The sequence below is a fragment of the Odontomachus brunneus genome, unplaced genomic scaffold (genome assembly GCF_010583005.1).
Source record: "Odontomachus brunneus isolate Ranch 3 - 2012 unplaced genomic scaffold, Obru_v1 Obru_scaffold_023, whole genome shotgun sequence".
In the NCBI taxonomy this organism is placed as follows: domain Eukaryota; kingdom Metazoa; phylum Arthropoda; class Insecta; order Hymenoptera; family Formicidae; genus Odontomachus; species Odontomachus brunneus.
In genome coordinates this window covers 2,008,948-2,034,894 of record NW_022639473.1, presented here as the reverse complement: position 1 = coordinate 2,034,894, position 25,947 = coordinate 2,008,948, and the positions used below count along the sequence as shown (strand labels likewise).

Sequence of the window (25,947 nt, the reverse complement as noted above, 5' to 3'; positions counted from 1 at the left end):
CTCTCTCTCTCTCTCTCTCTCTCTCCCCCTCTCTCTCTCTCTCTCTCTCTCGCAACTTCGGCCGGCCGGGTATTAATTTATCTACGCTTTGTGATACCACGTAAATGAATTTTGCCAAGCCGATGGCCGAACGAATTCACGGATTTAGGAGAAAGTCGCGAGACACTTTTCGCCCTACACACGCAGAAAAATAATCAGCCTCGGAGGTTAAAATATAGCAAAAGAATATTCGCTGCTAGATGCATACGACAGTAATAACACTGCGCTTTATACTCGTGAAAAGCATAAAGCTGGCGTTTCCCATTACAAATCCAAACCAAACTTTCCCCATTGGTTTTTAATATAGAGATTAATGTCCACTTTAACGCAAACACAAAATCCGATGTTTTTCTTTCAAGTTGCCACGATGTCTGCAACTGGAGTTATTGACGTTTGTATCAATCCGCGTTCTCGATCAGTCGGCTCAATGCGCCGTGAACAGGACACGTCGAGCCTCGCGATTGATTGTCGCGGCGCTCAGCACCGTCGATTTCATAAGATCTGAGAAACTCTCTCTAATTTCTGAAGGGTTCTTATTGAAACTAGTATTTTGTCTACTAGTTGTAACTGCAATAATATAAATAGATACCGTAGATAGAAACGTAATATTTTATAGAAATAACGCGCATGGAGGACTAGTTTCAGAAATTAGGGAGAATCCCGCAGGTCTTGTGAAGTTGACGGTCCTGAGGCTAAGCGCCGCAACGGTCAGTCGTGAGGCTCGATGGACGACGCCGTGCAGTGAACGCTCACTCAAGCATGGCGGCTTCGACCACGTGGTCGTTGTGACTACGCGGTCGTTCACCCCAACTTCGAAGACAGAGGTGAAGGAGGGAGGGTGGGTAGGAGGGAGGGAGGGCCGATGTCGATAATGCGGCTTTAAACAGCTATAACTCCCGAAAAAGTCGCCGTAGCGACATGAAACAAAAAGTGATCTCTTTAGCACGTGTTCCCGCACGCGTCTGCGTCGCTTTTTCATTGCCCAATCGGAAGAGTCGAGTGTCGATTAAAGCACGGCAGGCACGATCACACGAACAACACGCAAAGCTCTTACACTCGCGATCGAACTGATTTCTTTCCTCGTCTCGTCTATTGTAACATTGACGAAATTGATATTATGAATCAAGATAAAGGAATAATTATCATGTTCATTTGCAAAAATAGCCGAGAATTCCCTGTTTCGTTCAATTTCATCAATTCTTTTGCGCATGAGCGTAGGTATACGCATTGTGCCAGACATTCTCGATAATTAATCGATCTCGAGACATTATCGAGATATTAATGAGAGAAAATTGAAAGCATGATTATGAAAATTGAAAATTTGAAAAATTAAAAGTAACTTCAAGGTATAGGCCTGCGAACGAAACTAAGAGCGATAGTTCCAAGACACCCTGTACGTCTCCAGATGAGCATACGCGGCGCACAGAAGTCTTTATTAGAGAGTTATAATTTTCTGCACGATGTAAAAAGAAAGGAAAAGACGTGAAAGTGTGGTAATGAAGGATCGTCGGTGAGCGTTCGATAGCAAACTAGGAATTTCAAGCTCGCTCATCGATCATGCGGTGGTTCCGCTGGATTTTGTTCAGTCTGGTTTGAACGAAACCGGTACAGCCTACGGCGCATCGCATCTCGCGAGGAAAAGGAAGATCATAAGACCAGATGAAACAGAAGAAGAATAAAGAAACGCACGGAGTTATCCGCGACGATATTGCACCTATACCAGCTAGTTACCGTTTCGAAAAATCAATAATAAATCATCGTGCTGCAATTTTAACGTTTCACGCGTAGTGTTCCTCAATCTACCGCTCGTAGCCCACGGCCAACGATAAGATTAACCCACAGTTTCCTAAATTTATAAGTCTCTATACATTACGTTGTAAACATGTTGCATTAATTGTAATTTTAATTTTAATTGTAATTATTTGCAAATCTAAATTCAACAGGTAAATGATAAAACGATGACGAATCGGGAAGGAGGAGCGAGATCTTACTTCGTCGAGATCGATAAGTGCGTTTCACGTTTGCCGCATCGTGGAGCCTCTTCACGCGCATTATATCGCGTGAATACGTAATTTCGCCGAGAGCCGGACTCGCATGCACCTAACGTATAAATACGTTGCATGTTTTCGGAATCGCGAGAGGCACAGGCACCGTGTATCCGGACGTTCGTTCGGCCCATGCGCAATGAAGATATTTATCGTTACTATGCGCATATGCATGTCCGAGGACAATGGGGGTCCAAAAAGACGAGAAACCCGGCGGTCCGGACGGAGCTGGAGTGTACACGAGAGTTTAGGTACGAGACCGCCGCGGGGACGAGTTCCCGCGAAACAACCTACGTATCGCCGACAGGGACTCTCGAGGGGTTTTGCGCGTTCTGCAAAATAAATATCGTGGGACAGTCGAGTCCGGCTGTCGTGGCCAAGCCAGCGCGAGTTCTTTCGGGGCCTTCTCGCGGATGCTGCCACTTCTTGCGCGCTGTATAATCGTAAAGATGAATAATCGCTTCCTCCGGAGGTGGACGACGGTCGTTCGTTCGTTCGCTCGCTCGCTCGCTCGCGAACCGATTGCCGCCTCGCGTTTTCGACTCGAGGATACACCTCGTGACTGACGAGCCGAGCGCAGACCCGCTGAAAACCGACGCTGAAAATTATCCATCAAAGCTCGATCGCGCGGCGATCCAGCATCGGGAGCACCATTCGCGACTGGCTAACGGATTCAGTAATCTCGCACCCTCGCGAATTTACGACTCGTTGGAAATGCGGCGCGCCTCTTGCGTTTTGACAATGCCGAGCTCCAACTTCCTCTCGCGATTTTTCATCCATGTAAGCTTTTCCGCGAAATTAGGAGAACTGAAATTGCACGGTGCAATTTAATTTAGTTGAAAATTAACCTGGTGACTCACATAGTTTCGCATAACGTCGCTTGTAACGAGTGCCACGATTTTTCACGTAATGCTCCTTTTGAAAATAGTCAGCAGGCCGGTAAAAATATATTTGATATCAATATAATTTCTCTCTCTATTTATCTACGCACACCTAGAAGTCTTCTTCCCTTTAACGGTGGTGCATTCGTTACGGTACCGCGGTGTTTTGTACATTCTTACATGACTCGTAAGTATACGGTTTATGTGTAACGTTCGGGCGGAGCGTCGACGCCCTCGAACAATAAACCGCGTTTTTTTTCTCCCGTTTCTTCTGCCCTCCCTTGCCTCCCTGCCGCCCCCTCGCTCCTCGCCGCATCTTCGCATTCTTTGTTATCCGTCATACACGTTATATAGGTACGAAAGAGGCGAGGGAGTTTTTGCCTCGCGTCTCGCGCCTGAGAAAAAAGCCGTCGGCAGACACCGCGCGCTCCGCTGTATCGCGAATTAACGAACACCGTTAATTCTCTCGGGCGTTACATACGCGCCCAGTTTATCGGCATCACCACCATTCGCTCGATTCTTTGTGGACCGTACGTGATCCATCATTATAACTAACTATTCACAGGATCCACCGGATATCGCTGTATTCGCGTATCCGGTATTTAGAAACACCGCAAGCCGACCGCTAATCTGTAGATGAAAACGCGAATCTCGCGCAACACGAGTGGCTGTGTGAAATGTACTTTCGGAACCTATCAATCCCCGACATTAACTAAGTTCACCTGACTATTTTTAGACTGATTTAATTTTAACGTTGTCCGCGTTGACGTTTAAAGAAATTTGCCGATCCGTAAACTGCCACACGTTGACGTAAGAGGAGAAGACGTGCGAAAATAAGCGGCACTTGTCTCGCTTCATTCGTACGATTCGACGTTACGAGCAATTACTAGCAATCTCGCGTATTCCGAATCCGCGACCCGTGGGACTTTGATCGCGGCAGCAATGATCCTGGGGAGAAGGAAGGCGCCGCCGCGGTCTGCGCGTTGTTTCCGCGATGTAAAAATACGAAGCCGGGCGGCGGCGAAAAGAATTCCACGGCGGAAGAGGATTAATATATTCCCGGTGTAATTTTCAATATTTCAGCGACCAGGTTCGCGCGGATGCATTAATCTCGGTTGGTGTATTGTTGCCCCGGGGAATCGCGGGGCAGAGACCCCCAACTCCTAGGCGTGCCGCTACTTTTCCAAGCCGCTAAGCAGCCCCGGTCGGGGAATGATCGATTCGCCAAAAGGGAAAAAAGCCACCTGCATTACTCATGCCCGCGCGCATCGACGGCCTCGTACGCACACACGCACATGCGTTCGCACAATGGCACAGCCGCGCGCACCACGAGAGAGAAAGAGGAAGAGAGAATACGTGTGCGATACATGCGTGCGTGCGTGCGTGCGTGCGCGTATACGCGCGAAGAGGATACGCTGCCGACGTATGGTTCCGGGCAAAGGTGCATCGACCCCCCACCTGTCCCCTGCTTACCTGCTCGGAGATTTTAATTGCAGACCTCTAGCGTTTTTCTAACGCCGGTAGGAAGCGAATTACAATCGCAAAAAGGCATGCCGCATCGACGCCGGCGCTGCACGGCAGTGAGTGTGCGTATGCGTGCGCGCGCGTGTGAGCCACCCAACGCACAGCGATGACGCGCGGGACCGACAATTAGTTCCTCGAGCGCGGAAAATATCGCGGAACACCTCGACCATGCGTGACGGAAGCTCTTCGCGATATCCTTTTTCTTCAATTTCTAAATTGTCGCGGCAAGAAAGACGACGCGTTCGGGACGGTGAAGTCGAGAGGAAGACTGCGCGAGGTAGCGCGAAGAGGAAAAAGAGAATAGATGAGATCTTCCTGAGATTTGTGTAAACGAGTTAATTATGAACGCCAAGGTACGGCTGTAAAACATCTCGAGATGTGAATTGTGAAATGTTGGAATTCATCTTTGTTATCTCGCGCGTGTGAGACAACAAAGATGAATTATAGTTTCTAACGTGCGAGAGAGGTGTATTAATTAATAGCATCGCGATATAGTTAGAAAGTCGCGCGGAATAGGAAGAACGTGATCATGTGTCGAGCGCGCGTATGGTAGATGAGAAATCCTTATACAATAATAATAATAATAATAAATGACCGCAGAGATTTCCCCGCTAGAAATCCGAAGAGCGAGTCATTTGATCTAATTGCTTCTGGCGCAATTCTGGCTCCCTAATTCCGATTCCCATATTATTAACACTCGACACGAAACAAATAATTAAGGAGACGTGCGTATGCGTGCATACACACACACACACACACACTCGCGCTGCGTGCAGTTGGGCAAATATTTCCCCGCGCCTTCTTATTGGGTTAAACAAGCCATTAGCCGTAGCACGCTGACGGGCTAATTCGGCGACAGCTTTCCTACGCGCATAGTTACGACGCGATGCGGCGGCGAACGAGCCGACGGCAGGAAGAGAACATTACCATCTAGAAGTAAGCGCGATAATCAGCATGGCAGGATGCTTAGAAAATAACGGGGCACTAATGAGACGCGCAGAGTCCCTTCTTACCCACATGAGCTGTAAATATGTGGGCCGCGTCTATGTGCATGCGCGCTCTTTCCATCTCTCGTTTATGCACACACACATACACACACACGCACGCACACGTACGACACGTCTGATTTGTTCTGAATCACTCGCGGCCGCGGCGGCGCCTCGCGTGGCTATTCACACTTCCGCGCGAGACACGACCTCGTCGAATAATAAAGTTATACGTGCCGGGCACCGTCTAATGTAATGCAGCATTACCATCCAGAACGAGCGGTCTCTCGCGAGCGAGCGAACGAGCACGAGCGCGAACGCGCTCGCGAGTTCGTACCGCGTGCGTATCGCGGGCCGCAATCTTGGCAAGGTCGTTGCGTGTTCATTTAGGAATTTTTACCCTGGGAAAGTCTCTAAATTGTTCCGCGCTACTTTACCGTTGGAACCAATCATCTAATTAGTGCTTTAACGCCGAGTCACGTAGGATCCTGCGGGCACCTGCAATTGCCCGCTTACGAAGCGCACATCTCGGTGCGCCTCATGGCACGGATGCGCCAATTAAGTACGCTACGAAAAATTTTATTGTTCCGCGCGATCCTCTCGTGTGTCGAAGGAGAAGAGTAATGAAGGAGGAGGATACGTTTCCGGGAGCAACGTCGACGAAATGGTCTCTGCGTACGGTCAAATACGTCGGTTCCGCGGTTACATTCGACGCGGTGACGTAAATCGACATATTTTCTCATCGAAATTTAACGGGCGCTTATGAAGATATGAAAAGCCGAGCTGTTCGCGACGTCAAATTCGAAGCACGTGATCCGCCAGCGCGTTCTGCGTTTTAATTAAACGTTCGGCCGCGCTAAAGGGAAGCATCATTATTGAGATGAGGGGACTTAACGGTCGCGTGAGAATAATTTGAATGCACGACGATCATTACCGACCACTCGCAAATAATCGAAAGGAGGATCGTATGTAGCCGGCACGGAGGAAAGTATCATTTCCTGGAAGATATGTCGCGGCGTAACGGTAATGGAGAGTCCCCGCCAATTCTATGGGAATTCCATAAACCCGACGATGATTCTTCCTGACTGCTACCGCTAATGGTTACTTTCGCGCTGCGGACTGATTGTCCGTCGCTGTGTCGCGCGTATATATCTCGAGCATTCAGTGCGACCAAATGCCGAGTGTCAAGTCGAATTCAAAATAGCAAAAAAAGATCACAGTAGTTAATTTTATTATTTTTCAGTTATTCCATCCGCGCGCGCCAAAATTTGTTCCGCGATTAAACAGCAACTAAATTACGCGATAGAAAAAGAAAGTATCGTCTCGTGTGGCGCAACGACGCGGCTGGAAAGTGATTCACGGACGCCGCGGGGAAGCAATCTCAAAATCGAAAATGCTTTCGGCCGTCGCCGTGTGTACTCGCCGTTCCAACCCCGCGACGGGAGAATGCCTCGCAACAGAATCGCCCCCTCCGCAATTTTTCGACGGCACAAAACGCCGACTAACGCATATCGATTGGTCGAAGCGAACGACGTCGCGGTTACACCGGCGGCTACATCGCGGCTTAACAGCAATACGGTGTCTAAACTCGGTAGCAATCCTCGTATCTCGCCGACTCTTTTCTTCCCGTCCCCTTTCACCTTTTCCTGGCACAAGGTAGTTACTTATCCGAGTACGTCGATCCCTGAAGGGGCTTCTTTCTTGCGCGCCTTCTCCGCCGCCACCGCATTCGGCTCTAGAGAATTCCGCAATCATTTCAGACGCCAACCAGCCTTCTCTCCTTCTCTCTTCCTCCTTCTTTCTTTCTTTCGTTCTTTCTCCCCTTCTTTCTTTCTTTCGTTCTCTTGATACATAGTGCATGTATCGCGAAGCACTGAATATTCGTGTGCGTGTGCGTGCGTGCGTGCGTGCGTGTGTGTGTGTGTGTGTGTGTGTGTATGTGTGTGTGTGTGTGTGTGTGTGTGTGTAGGGGGATCTGTACGAAGACGATACATTACGAGGTATCTCGCGCGCTAAACCGTAAGCGTACGACGTATATATCGCGGTCGTGTTGGGGGTCACGTTCACACGAGAACAGACGAGCGGACTTATTAATTCGCTAATTCGCTAATTAATATTAATGCCGTGGAGCAATTCGCGGGCACTCAAGTCGACCGCGGTGCCGGTCGTAAAATTTCTATGGCGCGAAAGCATCGGTTCCTCTTCACAGGACAGTATTTTTTCCTCCTTTCACCCAAAAAATATTTTGCTAGTCCAGGTAGAATCCTGAATGCCACAATTAAAATATATCGTTGCTTTTTCTGTTAAAAAAATTATCAGTGTATGTAGTATTTACAGCAGAAATATTCTGACAATATTTGTAAGAAAATTTAGGTAAATATGAAGATTATAGTTTCGTTCATCACAGTTACTTTTATGAAGTGTGATTGGCTTTAATCTGGATCAGCATCACAGAGAGATTTTTTTACTTATTATTTTTATAAATAGTTCAGATATAAATTTTATCTCTGTCATCTAAATATTGATTAAATACGAAACACATACGATATCGCAGTGTTTGCTAGTTATTTACCTATATTAGCTAATTTTTTGTATCTAGGTAATTGTCGCTATAACCGCAAGATCATCTTTTTGTGTGTTTTTGAATGTACGTTATTTCCTCGTCTAATATCAGGATGTGTCTTTAATTGGGTATTAATTTATTGTGGATTTATTTCAACGTTAACTCATCTCTCTTTTTCCCTCTGTCTCTTTCTCTCTCTCTCTCTCTCTCTCTCTCTCTCTCTCTCTCTCTCTCTCTCTCTCTTGTGCTGAGAAAATAATAAATATGTAACGGATGCGCCATTTGTTTTTTGGTTGACGATGAGTTTCCGCCTGTAATTAACGAGAAAAGACGGGAAACGCGATATGCTATGAAGAATTGATTGTTAGGAACTCTTTCTGCAGTTTTTCTGCATTCTTTCTGTTCCCTTTTTGCTCTCTTTCTGCTCTCTTTCTGCTCTCTGTCTGTTCTCTTTCTGTTCTCCTTCTACTCTCTTTCCGCTCCTTTTTTGCTCTTTCTTTCTCATTCTCCCTCTCTCTCTCTCTCTCTCTCTCTCTCTCTCTCTCTCTCTGCGAACGACGCGAGAAACAAGCGCTGGCCACTTACTCGGCCAGGAAAACCGGGTAGGCTATTACAACGTGACATTCATTAATTTACGTAGGAATTCGAACGGTTCCGAGATAATGGGCCTCGTGCAGAGTAGCTGTTTCTTTCCCTACGAGGACACGTCGCTCGCCGTTTCCGATGACCGCGATGAGGCATTAAAACGTTACCACCGGTATCGCGATGTCACGCTACTACAGAATACGTGCTTTATTTATTCGCCTATTTAGAATATATCAAATTCCTGAAGTGGAAACGCGTCTTGACGTAACTCTATAGCGCGGAAATAGCGCGGAAATACTATAGCTGCAAAAACCGCTACAAGCATCGAATGAATGCATGGAATGGTTCGTCCATCGACTGGCAGGGGACATTTAATTCTCCGTATCAGGACCATCAGGATCATCAGGACTCATTAAACCCAATTTTAATTTTGGAGATTTCTCTGGAGCAGTTCTAACTGTTTGTAAGAATTGATACCTCATGTCTCTTATTCTTCTTTAGCGATCTTCCAAGGAACAATGTGAAAATATTTATTTTTTCTTTTGATATAAATAGAAATATTTTTAATGTAGAAATAGGGATCTCGTAGAGATGAAGCACAAAATAGAATAAAATTCATTCCATCCTGCAATTATTGCGATATGGTATACGGAAGATTAAATTCTTCGATATCCCACAAAAGGCCAAGTCGGCGCGATCAGTTTGCGTTATGCACGGTGTGGGATCGCGTGACTGCGAGTCCGAGCCGAATTTGCACTCGCGCTCGATTTACAATTAATAATCGCCGACCTCTCTCTCGCGGTGGGTCACAGAACACGCTCGTTTAGCCGGTCGGGCCCGTTATGCGGAACGAGCAAAACGTGACAGCGTCACTCATCGTCAGCGGCCCGCTGCCAATCGGACTCAGTCCGGCGATGCAGCTCACGCGCTACCTCCGTTTGGTAACGGAGAGGACGGCATTAGGACGAGCTTTTTCACATGGACTACTTTCCGCGTCACCGTCTGTGCCACTAACGCGCGCGCGGTCCCGAGTGAATTACACGCTGGCAATTACAACGCGAGAGGTTTCCTCGTAAATCTGCAACGCGACTGTATATCTTCGTTATTCAAAGTACCGGGCGGCTTTGTCGACCACTGGTACACGGCATTATCGACGAGTTCCTCGTATAATCGTATGCTCGTAGCGTCTCCTCGCGTGCGCGAAACCGCTGGTCGTGGAATTTTTGGCCGGGACGACGTCAAATTCAAGATACGTCAAATATTTTTAATTTACAACAAAATGTTGTTTTTTTTCTACGCCGCGAGAGAATCCCATCTCACGTTCGACGGCATGCATAATTTGAGAGGTCTACACCGAAGAAATCGACAATGACGAGGCGGAGAGGCTGCATCTACGCACACCAACGTAACTGTACCTTTCTAGAAATTAGTACGTGACCGGAGCCGGTGAAACTGGTCCATGTGAATTTGCATTTCAAGCGGGTTCTTGACTGGTTCTCAAGTATGAATCATCAATTCGCTTAAAAGCAAAAATATCTGTGTATATCTCTCTCACTTCGACACCGGCTAAACATAAATTTCATCGATCAATTGCCCGACAATAAGAATAACTTTTTTACGTTATTTTACGTTAACTCGTAACTTACGAAACGATTAAAAGATAGGAAGCGATGAGCATTTAAAGAAATTGAGAAAATTGGCCAAACAAAGTTCGATACCAGGGAGAAAGAGAAGTTAATTCGATTTTTAGAGATTGCACCGTGATTGCGATCATAAATCCTGAATAATTTCGCATTACACTTTACAAGATGAAATATTGCATAAATAGAAGAACGAGAGCCTTTAATCGTTTTAATTCATAATTCATTATGATCGATTAAAGATAATAAGATACCGTCGGCGCTTAAATGCGGCGGGCCTCCGACTTAACATTACGATTAATAGCGCTATCCGCAGAATGGGCTACGTATCTGTATCCTCACCGATCATCATCAGTGGAACAAGTCGCCATCTAATTCCCCTGGGAGGGTTTTAAAAGATCAACATGACACGGCCGCGCGCGGGGCCCTCGAGACGAGTGATGCTCGTTCGCTGAAAATATCAGTAGAGAAGAAAGAGGCCACGGCGCGCGCGGAGGGACGGCCGAAGAAATATTTCGGAGGAAAAACAGAGCAACGCGAGACGCAGAGGGAGCGAGAGCCAGAGCGAGCGAGAGAACGAGAGAGAGAGAGAGAAAGGGAAAGAGAGAGATATGAGCGGCGCCGAGGAAGACGAAGCGGACGAGGAAACGAAGAAGAGCCAGAAGAGCGGACAGCGAAAACCGCGACGAAGGCGGGTGTCGTCCCAGTGTACACATAACGCGTATTAATGTGCGTTAAGACGCGGAGAAACGACGTGGCAGGCCTACGGGTATAGGATGACACTTGGCGAAGACCCTCGATCGCCTCGGTCGGGCATCATCTCCCTCCTCCACCTCCTCCCTCTCCTCCTCCACTTCCCCCCCGTCCCGCGTCGACCTCGCCATCCTGCCCCCGCCAGTCATTGGGCCCCGACGAGGAGGTACCGTCGACCGGACTCGGGGTCTCTCGTGCGCCTTCGTCGTTGCTCGGTTCGACCTTGAACGGGCCCTGTATGGTCTATGCCACTGACACGGACCAAGGACGGGGAGGCCCCACGGTTGGGTACCGACGTGCTGTTGTCCCGAAACGCGGTCGTGGAACTCCGGAGCGGCGCGCTGGAAAGTGTTCGCCCGATGGCAAACTCTTTTTCGTGCTTCGTGCCTTCCCTTCACGCCTGCCATTGGCGTAGGGTGGTCGGAAATGGCTATACCGCGGGACTCCTCGAGCGCGCGAACTGGCCGATGAAAATGCGCCGATTGCTATTGAACTTAACCAAGGTTTTTACGTAACCCGGAGCGACGCGTTCAGCCCGTCGTCAACTCCTTGAGCGTCGAAGATTCGCGTACCGAGGAGAAACCGCCCTGCTCATTAGTCGCGTCTTTTGTCTCAGATTCAGAACATCGCGACGGAACGTGCGACACGAGTAGGTGCCGATCATCATCGGTATAGATATCTAGATCGCGAATGCGCGATTTATTTTGCGTTTTCTTCGTGGTAGTTATTGGCGAGGCGATGAAGATATTTATTTTGATGGATCACTACGGAAAAGAGGAAAATAACGTGAAATTCTGGTGGCTCGCGATATGAGAGAGGGATTTTAAATCTCCGTTAATACGTTCACCGCTCGTTGAGATTTCTTTTCGTACCCGTGAAGGTGTATTGAGCAATTCCTCGAGCAATCATCGATGAAGCCGATATACGAGCCCGAAGCCAGAGGGATGCACGAAGCTATCATCCTGAACGCACGCCACATGAATAATAAAAGGAACGCGACGATTCCGAGCGTAAGGGTAAGGTACATTCGAAAGTGGAATCCCTCGTAGGGAAACACGTTTAATAGAAAAGAAGAGCAATCTTGAATTTTCTGCCTGCGAGAGGTTAGCCTTGGGATGGGCTCTAGAATGTGTAATGCCGCTGATTCTGAGGGAGGTTGAAATTCAATATAGCGGCGGGTAACGAGTTATACATGTGGGAATACGAGTACAAATAAATGCGCGCGCGTGCAAGCAAGCGCCTTGTGGCAAGTAGCTTGACACGTACCGCGTACGTGCACCTTGTGATCCAACATCGAATTGAATATTTCTATCGACTAGAGGGAGAGAGGGAAAAGAGGGAGAAAACATTTGCGCGCGAGAAAAAATCCCGTGGATATAAACAATCCCCGCTTTTATCTTTTTATCCGTCTCAAGTTTCGCAACATTGCTTATACTACCGGTAATTGTAGCCACGATGCGATTCATTCCGATATCGCGCGAATGATACTTTCTACCTAACTATCCCACTTTGCATATGGATTAATCTTGACCCCTAAAGAAAACGAATTATCATCCCGAACCACCTCGCGTTGTCTCTTTTTCTCCCTTTCTCCCCCTCTCTCTCTCTCTCTCTTTCTCGAACGTTGCCCGACGAGTCCGAGTACGTGGTAGCACGAAGCCGCGAAGTAAAGTGCAGCAACGAAGTAGCAATGATAGAGTGGCCAGTACTGGTATATCGGCGTGGGTACAAGTATAAGTACAAGTACGAGTAACGCCGTGCCTGCAGTCGCGGATCGTTTCGAGGCACTGCCGTTGCGTGCGATGCATCCTGGTTATTGCGAAAGGGTCAGGGATCGTGTCGAGAGGCCAAGAAAGACGGTACTCCCGGGGCCGATCTCTTGATGGGATCCACGATGCAGATCGGCTAATGCAACGCGAAAATGCAAAACTAGTAATAGGCGCTGGTTCTTCTATTCGTTTCGATCCTTTTTTCCCTTTCTTTTTCTTCCTCCTCTCTTCTCCCCTCTCCCTCTTTCTCTTCCTCCCCGGGTCGATAGAGATCGAGAAGACGAAAATAAAGAATCGATGTATCGTTGCAAAAGAAAACGATTTCCCCTAAATTCCTTTTGGTTACGTGAAAAGATATACAAACGGTAATGTAATTTGACAGTAATCTCGCGCTACTCAAATTTTTTAGCCGCGCCTATGCAAGGCCCAAGCGCCGTCTGCGCTAAGCCACCAGAGCTACTCGTTGGGCCTCAACAGGGCCATCCCGTGTCCATGTATGAAAAAAAAAAAAGAGCGAAGAGAGAAGAGAAGAGAAAAGAAGAGAAGAGAAGGGTTCTGGGCGTTGGCCCTAAATCTAACGAAATACTCGTCTGCTGGACGAGGAGCACATAATGCGCCTCGTACGAGCCCTGCGAATCTCTCTTCCTTCCCTTTTTTTTTGTTCCACCCATATCCTGCTTTGGTTGGTATTATCTTTCATTCGCGTAGTACAAAGACGGACGGCCTGCTTCTTTGGAACACAGTCATCACGTGTATCATTTATAATAATACATCATATCCACGTTGGAACGACAGACGTCGCGAGAATAGAAATAGAATGGAATAGAATGGAATGGAATTTTTCGCTTAATACACGACTCGTACGACATTACTCACGGAGATACTCGGAATACATTTTTGTTGCATTCCATCGTGATCTTTTTGCAGACACGTCAAACCGAAAGACTATAAATTATCCTGCCTTTCGCGATCAGTAAACGTCAAATGAGAATGAGATGAGAACAAAATGCAAAGCGAATATTTAGTCGCGAATTAATGAACATTACTCTGAGCGAAGCGTAAACATATGCTTGCGAGACAGACAAATTGTCACGAGAGCTTCTACGAAGATGTTCTCGATTGTGGCTAATTAAGAGATCCAATTATCGATCTCACTCGGTAAGAAGGGCCCTCCCCGAGCCCCCGCTTTTAAAATAACATTTAGACGCGTCGGACCTTCCACGCACGTTTGCTCCTCGCGATTTATGCAAATTCGCGGGCTTTTGTTGGTCGACGCGAACCACTCCTGCCAAGAAAGATTCCTCGAACCATCAATGCGGACGGAGCGGCCACTTGCAACGTAGTATTCGTCCGCGCGAATGCAGAGGAAAGAAAGAGAAAGAGGGAAAGAGCGAAAGAGAGAGAGGAGATCGATTCACCTTTGGCGACTTTTTTCTACCGGTGCAGCAACCTCGTTCGCTCAAAGTTCCCTTTGCTGCTCGTTTTCGCCTTGGCGCGCTCTTGAAGATTCGTGCTACGACGCCGAGAAGACTAAGGGAACAAACGAACGAACGAATCAACGGACCAACGAACGGACGAACGAAGGAACGAACGAACGAACGAACGAACGAACGAACGAACGAACGGACGGACGGACGGACGGACGGACGGACGGATGGACGAACGAACGAGACCAGAGCCTGGAGTGAAATTTCGCTCGAATAAGCACACCTGACAGAACCCTTTCCGAGGGAAGGAACACCGTACGCCTCATCCTTTAACAACGAGAGACAACGGGGCTTCTTAACATGACACCTTGACGTTACGAGAATAATTATCTTGATTAAGAAATACCGGACTCGTAACATAGTAATAAGAGTAAAAGGCCGCGACCGGTCGAGGGCCCTCTTCTTGCGTCAGCTGGCCGTTTGTGCAAACGAAGATCGACTCATTATAAAGCCCGTGCGCGACTACGTAACCACGATGCTCGGGCCGCTAAGCCGGCTATACACACCGGCGTGCGAGGGATCAGGAACGGGCAAACACGTTTCTACAATGTAAAACGCAAACGTATCAACGGATGCGTGCAAACACGGACGTGCGTGCGTGCGTGCGTCCGTCCGTACGTCCGTATGTCCATGCGTGCGTGCGTGCATGCGTGCTCGCACTCGCTCAGGTGAATTCAGCCTAGCCGTGCTCGCTGCGGTACATCAAAGGAGGATTTGCGTACGGCGTAAGCCGGGGTATAAGCTGACCTGTTATCGCCGATGTAATTGTAAAGGGAATAATTCCGCGACGGGGAACGGCAGTACAGGAGCACACGCGAAATTCGAGTACCGGAGCCTGCGAGCTCCGCTCGAGCCTCGTGGTCGATGGCTCGTATGATTCGCGCACGCGATTTCGCGAAAAGCGGAATTATCAGCGTCTCCGCAGGCGAACACCGATGTTTCTCCCTCGAAACGAGATTCAATAACGCGGACTCGTTCAGACGTATAAACCGAGTCGCCCCGCCTCGCGCACTGTGACAAGTTTTGGCGAAAATTGTACAAACGAAAGTCGGAAAGAATGAAGAGAAAGACGCGATAAAATATCAGGTGGTATTCGATCGCGTGTAACTGCGTGTCGTTGCGTCATATGATATCCGCGTCTGATCATCACGATCGAAACACACGCCTATCCCTCGCGGGCGATGAAGTCATCAATTCGGGAAAGACTCGAAAGTATTCAAAGTGTTACATTCCCCCCGTCCCCCTTCCCCCTCGTGTTAGTTTAACGAGGCTCGTTCGCCGCTTGCGTGCCACGAGAAAATTCAAGCGTGGATCGCGCGGAGCTCGCGCTCATCAGAGTCGTCCTACAGCGGGGAGGAAAAGAGGGAAAAAAGGACAAGCCACGTATACGGGAACCGCACAAGGTCGAAATATCCTGCGCGCATCCTGCCTTTTTCCACGTGGTTCGCGGTAGAACCGCAGGAATCCCGTGAAGAAATCAGAAACAACGAGACGAGGACGGAGCGTGGTCCGAGAGGAAACAGCGGAGAGAAAGAGAGAAGGAAAAAGAGAAAGGAGAAGAAAGAAAGAGAGGCAGATAGAGGGAGGAAGGGAGAGAAAAAGGACCCGCTCATCAGAAGCAATAATACGAGGGTACCTGAGTAATAGCGAAGGTACAACATTGTACGTTTCTCTAGCAGCTTGTAATCGGAATGGAAATGCGGATCCTGCGGACGGATAGTCTCCGCTTCGGACCGGAATTTCTCGAGGAAGAGCGGCCAGTTCGCCTTGGCTGTACACGCCGTATAACGTCGCGCAGGTAATTAATATTATTTCACGACGACCGACATCCGCTCCTTTTAAAACCTCCCCCTTGCGCGTCATGCCTTACAATGTTGGCTGCACACGCCCCGATATATTTGAGTTATGGCAGCGGACGTGTCGCGCGCGGATCGAATAAAGTATATATGAGAGTACGAGACGGGTTACGTGCGTGGCGCGTACGCTTGACGACAGCGTGATTCATGATATCGCGTCGACTATTTCGTAGCTTCGTTAGATTTGTAATATTCGTTTTGTCGAAGCTTCTCAGACGCGTGCGACGTCTTCGCGACTTTACACAAGTCGCCGGCACGCGCTCGTTGCTTACAAATAAACCTACCCAAAAAGTACGCACCAATTTCTTTCTAATTTGTCACAAATGTAGAAGTACAAAAAATACTTAAGTCAAATTTTTTGATTTTGGCCCACTTTGAGTTTCACAAGTAGTTTATAGCTTTTTAATATTCTTACTCTTATTATCAAACAAGTACAACAAAAATGCATAAGAAATAAAATTGAATACAAGATATAGTTAAATAATTTTAACAAAATCGGCATAGCTGAGACACAAACCATTCTAAATTTCTTTAGGCGAGATTCCAACCAAAATATTTTAAATCTGTGCTAAATTAATCAAAATGGTTCAAATCTCGACCGAGAGAAATCTGGCAATTTTAATTAAAATTTTAATAAAATCGGCACAGCTGAGACATGAACAATTCTAAATTTCTTTAGCCGAGACATTTCAAATCTGTGCTAAATTCGTAAAAAATGGTTCGAATCTTGGCCAAACTGACAAATTATTTGTATAAATAATTTTTTTTCAACTTTTTACATGTTTTGTTTAAACATTTTATTATTTATACAAATAATTTTACACATTCGACTTCACATTCATAATCAGCAAACCAAAAACGCCTATATCTTGTATTCAATTTTATTTTTTATACATTTTTGTTGCACTTGTTGATGATAGGAGCGAGAACATTAAAAAGTTATAAACTGCCCGTGAAACTCAAAGTGAGTCAAAATGAAAAATATGACCTAAATATTTTTTGTACTTCTATATTTGTACCAAATTAGAAAAAAATCGGAGTGTAACTTTTGAGTAGGTTTACTTGTTAGTAACTTGTGTGCAAGTTGCATTGAACGTTATGTAAACGCTGTATAAATATACGCTGTATATTGTCTAAATACTAGAAATCTAAATACTAAAATGGTATTGCTTATATGCAACCCAAGTCGAAATTTTGATGCTCCCCATTGATTTTTTCTGTCAAGCGAGAAAAGCCAATAGAAAACGCATCATCTCAAAATTGTTTAATATTGAATTATCTCAACGTGTTCTGTCTGCACACACACATTTAATACTCTTGATTTCAGTAATATGATTTCATGTAATTTACTTAGCTGCAGATAGACTATGTGTAATAAGCAAATATTTAACAATTTGAATAAATAATAGGATTCATAGGTAAATAAAACAACATTTCCTTTTTTTATATCTTTGTTTTTTTTCTTTTTTTATCGGCGTTGGGAATTTCGGTAGGATTCAGAGATTGAAAAAAAATAAAAAAGAAGGAATTTGAAAAGCAAAAACTTTGCAATTAAAGATTTTTTAAAATATGAGGATATTTAAATATTCTAACAAAGAGAAAACAAAGGAATTGAAACATCAAGGATGACAGTTGCATAAACGTTGACAATGATTTAATTTCGTATTCAATACAATAACACAGCTGAAAAAGAGCACTATTAGAAACACAAATTTCAGCAATCGCTAGATTATATTTGTAGTTGTAAATTATTTATAATCTTTGACTGAGAAAATAATTATTTACAGATTTTTCTTTACATAAACTAATTGTTATTCAATTGTTTGGGCAATATCTATTTGTCTATCGTATGATATGAGTATACAAGCAGTCAAATAATAAAATGAATAATTTGAGGATGATATAATAAAAGATGCATAAAATTATGATCATTTTTCAAATGACAAACTACGAATATATCAGCCTTAGAAAAGATTTTAAATTTCGACTCGGGTATCTCCACACATTCTCGGTGAGTTTGCCTAAATGTCTGATAAAATCGGAAAAATTCTATGCAATTAACAATTTGACACATACCTTGAAATATATCGCTGCCTGTGTACTGACGTTCTACGTTCTGCGTTCTGATGCATTCTACTCTTGGCCGCTCCATAGTTCCTCAGGATATTCACTGGACACTCACTAACACTCGCGTGAGACACGCTTCAATCGGTGAAGCGTATGTTCGTTAACGCGATGCCGATGAGAGCCCGATTAAATATTACAATAGACGGTAAAATATCTCATTCACGCGCGACGAAGATTGCGAACAAAGCACCGATACTCGTGCTCCGCGTCGCGGTGTGTACACAGCTCGCCAACCCGAGTGTAATGACGCGGTTACGGACAAGGCGCGCGCGAGTACCAAAACAATCAACACCTTCAAAGTGGGGGAAGTTACTACCGGCCAATTGTCAACCGTCATAGTGTGCCTATCAATACACACGTATACGGTGAGCTGGAAATCACGATCACAAAATATTACAGATTTGCAAATTATCAAGTCGTTAATTATCAGTTAATTAAACTCACACACTGAAAATAGAAATTAAACACAGATAGAATATTTGGGATAATCGAATATTAAATAATTCTTAAAGAAGGCTATATTATATATAAATTGAAAAAATTATATGTTTAGATTCGCCATTAATCTTTTGCATACGATGGAATTTGCAGGAATTGAAAGTTTCCGAAATGAAATTTAATGTGAAACTTTAATGTAAAATTTCGACTCGGAAATATTCCTTTTCCTCTCGCGTTATCTTATAAATCGAAGAGCCACTCGCGGATACGTGGAAAACAGGAATGCGCGCGAGAAGTCTCGATACGATCTTGCGACAAGTTAATGACGCACGACTGATTTGATTTTATTACCGTTCGCGCTCAGCAATGCCGCGCCACCGGTATTACCTCGCGACGATGACGACGAGTTCAACGCCCTCTTATTTTCGATATAATATACACGTCGAGTTACCGTCACGTATGTGTCAATACCGAATAATGCTTCCGTCGCGTAACGGTATCCGGTTATGCGCAAAGAGGAGCGCTCGCTCTTTAACATTAAAATTCGATGTTAACGCACGAAATATAGGGAATCGCGACGCGACTTGGCGTCTCGACGAAGAGGCAGGCAGCTCCTTCTTAAGACATCACGCGCGCTTCTCTTTCCAAAGCAGAAGAATACACGGCTATTTACAGCCGTTAAGTGCGGTGACACCTGCGCGCGAGCATGTATACTTTCTCAGCTGTGCGTGCTCTTCAGTACGAGTTAGCCTTTCGTGGCTGCATAATTTAGAGATCTTTACTTGTCACTTTAACGTCGTACGCTTAAGCGAACACCATTATCGCGGAGCGCATTCGTAAGATTAAGCCTCGCTACATAATCCCACCGCCCCACTTGAGTACAACGCTAAGATCTATCTTTGCTCTTGAAACGGTGGCGCTCGGCGAGTGTCGCCTCGGACTTTTTCGAATTTTCCAACTTTTCTAATTTCACCTACTTCTTCGAGAATATGGGAACACTTGGCAGTGTTCGTGAAGCACGAGTGTCTCGAAGCAGGATTATGTTGCCCGATCTTACGCGAGATTACGCGAGTTTTCCGCTCGGTGCACATCGTTGGGATTAACAGGATCACCGCACGTCAAGCGTGCCGTGAAACGAAAAGTGATCGCAATAGCGATCGTGTTGCGTCGGGAATAAGCGTTATCCCTAGGACACGCCAACGCCGCGCAATCACACTCGTTTATGATAAAAATGTGCGGATTACAACGGCGGGTAGCAGATGAGAAGACGAAGTTCGCAAAATGTGTACATCACAACAGCCGTGAAAAAGATAAAAGGAATAGCTGCGAATGGAGACGATTTCTCTCCCCTCGCGTCCAATCCGGCGTTTTCCCATTTATCACCGGTGAACTCGTAATAACGAGGGATCATGGGGGACGTAACGAGATACGACGACGCCGCGACGCTTTAGCTTTGTGCTAGCTTATAATCAGAATGCAAATACAGAGCCCGAGGATGTATTGACTTCCGCCTGGAAGTTAAACCGTTAAAGGCGCATCTAATTGGCGTGATCTCTCAATTATGTCAGGCCCTTTGAACGCGGCCGGCTCCCGTTCTGCGTTGCGGTACCGCGGGCTCTCTCCATGTCTTTGAACTCCGCGTAGACTTTTGCTAACTTAATAACGAGAATATGACTTCTCCCACTCGACCACGAGACACTTCGTTCTTTGCTCGCGATCGCTGCGAGGCGGAAACCGCTGGCGAATTTTAATCATTTCAGTCAAAGACTTTTGATGTATTGCGAAGAGAGAAAAAAATACTCGCAAACTGGAAAGCACTCGACGAAATGATCCAGATGAAGTTCTCGTTTTCCGGCCTGTCCTCGCACACGGCTCCGCGCCTCCTCCGTCATACGCGATCGCGTGACTACCGAGGGAGCGTGTAGTAACCCCTGTATACGTCGTGATTAGCATCCCACTTGTAAGTTCTACGCGATATCTCTTGCGCAGATATACTTCAATTTGCCGAGAGTCTTGCCATTTGTCCCAATTACCGTCGAAATTCCTGATCGGCGTACGTGTCGCGACAGAAAAATCACCGGAAGCCACGCATTATGAAACGCGCGCGAAAGATTTGTTTCCTTTCCTTCGTCTTGGTCGCGCAACTGCGGTGGACACGATCGATCAATCGTTCCAGAATGCGTGCAAATCGCGTTTCCGCGGGCACACCTTTCGAAAGCGATTCAGCGGTTCTTACGCCACGCACGCACACAGGCAAACACCGGAGCGCTACAATTCAGACGTCTTCTCGTCGTTTTGCCGCGTAATTTAGAATCTAATTAGGAGTCACCTTGCTCTCCCTCTCCCCGTCACGAAGCAGTCGCATGCATCTGGCTGGATGCACGACTCCACGATTTTATGCATGCACGCGTGTACGCGCTTAGTCGAACGAGAGAAACATAAATCTCACATGAAACGAGCATTAACTGCGCGAACGCTCTGTGAGTTTGTAATTATAATGCGCGCGAATGAGGGGTACTCACGCTCGATACTCGTTCTACTCACTTGTTGACTTTGGGCACCGGTGGCTCGGCCTCTGCAACAGAAAGAAAAACAGGCGTGTGGCGTTACAAGGCTGACGGGTACACCACGGGCGTGAAAATCGATCGAATGATTAGCCTCCGCGATATGATTCGCGCCTCGTATGATCACGCGCGACACACTAACGTCAGTCCGGAACGGTGAAACGCGAACGTTAGAAACGTGCGCGTTGCAACGAGAGAACGGCGAGAATATACTCTCGGCGATGAGTAATATGCGATTAACAAGTGCGATCTCTATCGCTCTTCGTATTGTGCGTCCTAACAGCCACGTCTTTAAAAATTAGATATGTAAAAGTTCCGTGATGACAATAATATATTTTATTCGCCGCCAGCCAATTTGCATCAGCGTGCAGTATGCACCTGGCAACGCCCGTTTGCGTTGCGATATTGCCGGCGATAGCTTGGTAATCCTACATGGAAAGAATAACTCCGTTGTCGTGAATTTTCTGTTATCTTTAGAGGACAGATGAAAAACTCAGTTGTAGGAACAGAAAGATTCCGGCAAAAAGCTTCTATGCAGTTAATTGCTCTAAGTTATCTCAACCGAGTTTTAGTGCAACTAAATGTTCGAACAAATGCTCGCGATCGCAAGCAAGCTAGTAACAGAAAAATAATTTTTCATCAGTGAGTTTTTACTCACGTGTGCTTCAGTTGCACAAACTGAAACTTCTCCGTGTGATAATGAACGCAAGTAATCCGAACCCAGCATTTAATTGTTCGTTCTGCGAATAGACGCGTTCCGAATGCAAGCGCGAGAATAAGCACGCAAATAAACTTGAAGCTCGACACGCGAAATCACACCATGAATAGATGATCTCAAGTCGCGTCAAGTCGATGCGACACACGCAATCGTATTTCGCATTCGCGCCAGCGACGTCGCGTTTTTTCCCCGTGGAAAACGTCGCGCGAATAATGAGAGAAGGGAAAAGCTCTCTCTCGTTCTCTCTCGTCGCCGTCGTCGTGCAAGTGGATGCACGTCGCGTCTCGAAAACAAGCGAGGAACGGAAAACGAAGACGTGGAGGAGACGCCTTCATACCTACATACTTAGACGACTTGCTCGGCTGTTGCATGCCTAATTTGTATAATTTCCTAGTTTACAGGACAAGCACGACGATCTAGTGTCGTATCTAGCGCGTAAACGCACCGCTGTCTCCATCAGTCCGGACGCATCGGCGGCTCGCGCGACGTGTACAAGTCTTTTACACAGCATTTTGTCGCGTTAGCAGACATATGGCGTTAAAATTCCTCGCATGACAGACACACGATGGAGAGAACATTGTTTGCGTCACATTTGATCTCTCCCTTCATCTCTCTCCCTCTCTCTCTTTCTCTCTCCCTCTCTCTCCCTCTCTCGCTCTAGCTCGCTCGCTGTGTGCCGCTTCGGGAAGCTCGAAGATTTATGAGCGTAATGACATCGTACGGTTGGAAGCGAGGCCTCTGAGCGAGACTTGATTAACCCATTACGTTACGTTATATGGAGCAAGCACTTTATAATCGCGCGAGATCAGAAGAGTCGATAAGTCGAATATCATGAGAACATCACGACAGTCCGTCTCTGTGTTGCGTTAAACTCGTGGAAACGTACTCGCCCATGGCGAGTTAGTGTAATAACCTCGCCGAGTATCGCGATCAATGTACGCGCAATGTACACACGCGTGTAAAGAGACCATGAAATAGCCGCGTTATTTCATCGATTCACTGCGAATGTCCTCCTGAAAACATTATCGGGACGTCGATCGGGATGTCCTCTTCGTTAACAAAAATAAGAAGCTATTTTTCCTCTGTAATTTCGAATAAACTGGCAAAATTTTAACCGCGAGGATCAACCGTGAGATTAAATATCCGATGTTGTAAATTGCGAAATCGCGGAAAAAATGAAGCCTTGAAGGCCGAGGAGGATAACGTTCGACGATTTATCCCCGCATCCTCGCGTATGAGGCGAGTTTTCGCACGGACGTCGCGTAAAAACGCCATCTGAGATCCCCCCGGTGGATAGACCGGTCGCAACAATGAATCCTCGGCGAGCGAAATAATTCTGGCGATCGTGCGCGGATGCGAAATAATTCATCCGGTGTTTCCGCAACACACGGGACTCGTGTGCGGCGAGTGTTGCGCGGCCGTGCATTCGCTGATATCTCGTCTCCGTGGGTACCGCGCGCGCGAACCCTGACCGTACGTGGCAGATAACGTATGGCTTTCGTGGATTTTCCGGTTTCTGCCGGCGCGGAGATAAGGAAGGAAACAGGAAACGACGGCGCCGTGGACGTTGCACGTGAGGTACATGCCCGATGAAAGCGAGCCGTTTTATCGCGCGGCGCTAAGGGAAATGAGTCGTTAAAGCGCCGATCATTTTTCAAGTCTCGTCTCCTCGCGCAAAATGCCCCGCCGGCGCATATCCACTCGGATCCGCGAGGGTGCCCGCCCAGGTACTCGCGTCGTGATGCGAAGGAATACTCGCATTCGCACAGTCGATTGTAATACTGGCTGTCGTGTTTCCCAACGATAACTTCAAGTTTTCGCCGCGGTCAAAAATTACTTTCTTCGACAGCGGTTTGAAGTTAGATTTAAGCTCACAAATTTAATTTAAGTTTAAACTACTATTGAAAATCGGTTCCGAGTGTCTTAAGCTCGTATTAGATTAGATAGATGTTGAATGTATTTCACGGTACTAGCCGAGACAAGCATCACTCTGTCTCTTTGTATGTGTTTCATATTCAACGATTAATAAAGTTAAAATGATACTCACGTCGACTTGTATCACTGGATGTAAAGGCACTCGTATAAAATCAAGTATCGCAGATTGAAGACTGGAACCCGACTGACCGGGCTGAAAACGAGCCAAATCAAAGTTACCGGACTCGTCGGAATTCTGATGTCTGATCCGCAATCCGCAATCTCCCTGATCTGATATAGAGGGCTTCACGGAGGCGCGCAACACCTCTCTCTCTCTCTCTCTCTCTCTCTCTCTTGTACTTTCGTCCAAGGGATAGCGTTTTACTCGTCGCCGTGCGCGTTGCCGGAGTGGCGATCGCACGGCCGCGGGAACAATGTCCCGCGATGCGTATTCCGGTGCGCGCGGAACGCGAGCGCGAGCCGTACATCCGTACGCGAACGCACACCGCGTGCGCGTGAACGTGCGCGGGGAACTGGTAGAAAAGAGAACCGGCGACGCGCTCGGTAAGCTACGACGAAGGTTAGGCTATCTCACGGCGTGGATCTAAACGTTTTACCGTGTATGCGCACCACTACCGCGCGCTCATACGCACACATACGCACGTACACGCACGTATGCACGCACGCACGCACGCACTCATGCTCTCGCGCCAGAGTACATTGTCATTTTATGGACAGATAGGCCTCGCCACGGTGAGCAGCTAGCAGACGCGTACAATTTACGCGTCTAATTGCGCCGCTATCAATTTCGCTCGCCGAGTGAGACATTAAATCGCGCGATTCGCTAACGAGTGTCCGTCGTCGTTTCGCGCGTTTTCGCCGTTTTCGCCGATCTTTCCTCCTTCTTTTTCCGTGCTTTCATCTTCCCCCTCTTTCACTGCCGTCGGGAATAGAGGGAGAAGAGCCAATAATCTCATGATAGAAAAATCCAAGTACTGTAATTGTTCGACTTTGCAACGCTTCCTTTTTCTTGCCTCGATAGAAACGTCGAGTTTCTCGGTCAGAGTTGTTCCAGCCTACGCTTTAATTATCGACGCCTCAACTTCGTGACAACCGGTATTCCCGCGAGTTCGCCACCGAAGATGTCCGCGACAAATGTAATATACTCTCCGTATAATTCTCACATTGTAGTCTCAAGGCTAAACAGGCCGCGCGCGTATATATGAGGGGAATCGTTTAGTTTTTCGGGTTTGCGCGGGGGATCCCGTTAAAAGTGACCATGTGAATTCGCACTTCAAGGCCTGTCCGGAGGTGTTCGCCGGTGGAGTTGGGTTTCGCCGTCGCGCGATCGTCGCGACCCGATCGCCGTTAGCATAACATTATACGCGTGACGCAACCGGCAAAAGGGGTAAGAGCGGAGACGCGACCGTATGCCTGACCGGTCGTAAAGAGTAGACAAACGTACGTTGTAGGATTTAATTACATCGTTGCGGGGAAGAGTGATCGCTGGAACTAGCAGTGTCACGCCTTTTAATCCGCGGACACCTCGGTTATTACTTCCCGCGGCTTTTTAAACTTGTCACCGCACCGCCGTCGCTGCCGTTAGCCAACGGGCGTAAATAATGCGGCTTTCTCCGTTCCGTCGCGTTTACTGCTGCCTCTTCAACCCGCGCGCCCCATTAGCGCATTATTTATTAACAATACCGCGCAATCCTAATTCACGTGAGCCGACCGAGATCACGTCGCGACGCTTTCCTGTCGTGTTTTATTCGCGAATTTCGGAAGAACGAAGAGATACTCGCGATCCTCCCCCGAAAGTGACAGGACAAAGAGTCCTTAATTTTATTTTACGAATCTTCTCATAAAACTTTTCGTACTTTACGATTGACATACTCGACAGCTTGGAAGAGGATTTATCGCCTGTTGTCGATAAAGAGGATTAGTTATCTCTTCTCCTTTGCTTTGTACTTTTTTTGGTTAACAGTTATCATGCTTATGGGTTAAAGTCAATATTAGATTAAGGTTTTATCGGTAGCAAAACAATGTAAAACGTCATCT

The 25,947-nt window shown here is 46.8% G+C and overlaps 1 protein-coding gene across 2 annotated transcripts in view; it reads right to left on the bottom strand.

Annotated features, from left to right (window-relative positions):
- LOC116842221 overlaps positions 1-24,235 on the bottom strand; it is an 82,161-nt gene extending 57,926 nt beyond the window's left edge. The window contains exons 1-2 of one of the 2 annotated variants that reach the window (XM_032811113.1): positions 24,023-24,235; positions 21,238-21,268 (exon numbers count right to left, since the gene is read on the bottom strand). The gene's annotated coding sequence lies outside the window, so the exon portion shown is untranslated. Of the gene's footprint in view, positions 1-18,204; positions 21,214-21,237; positions 21,269-24,022 lie in introns of those variants that run through there. The other variant, XM_032811112.1, reaches the window with a different exon arrangement.
- Between the last annotated feature and the right edge of the window lie 1,712 nt (positions 24,236-25,947).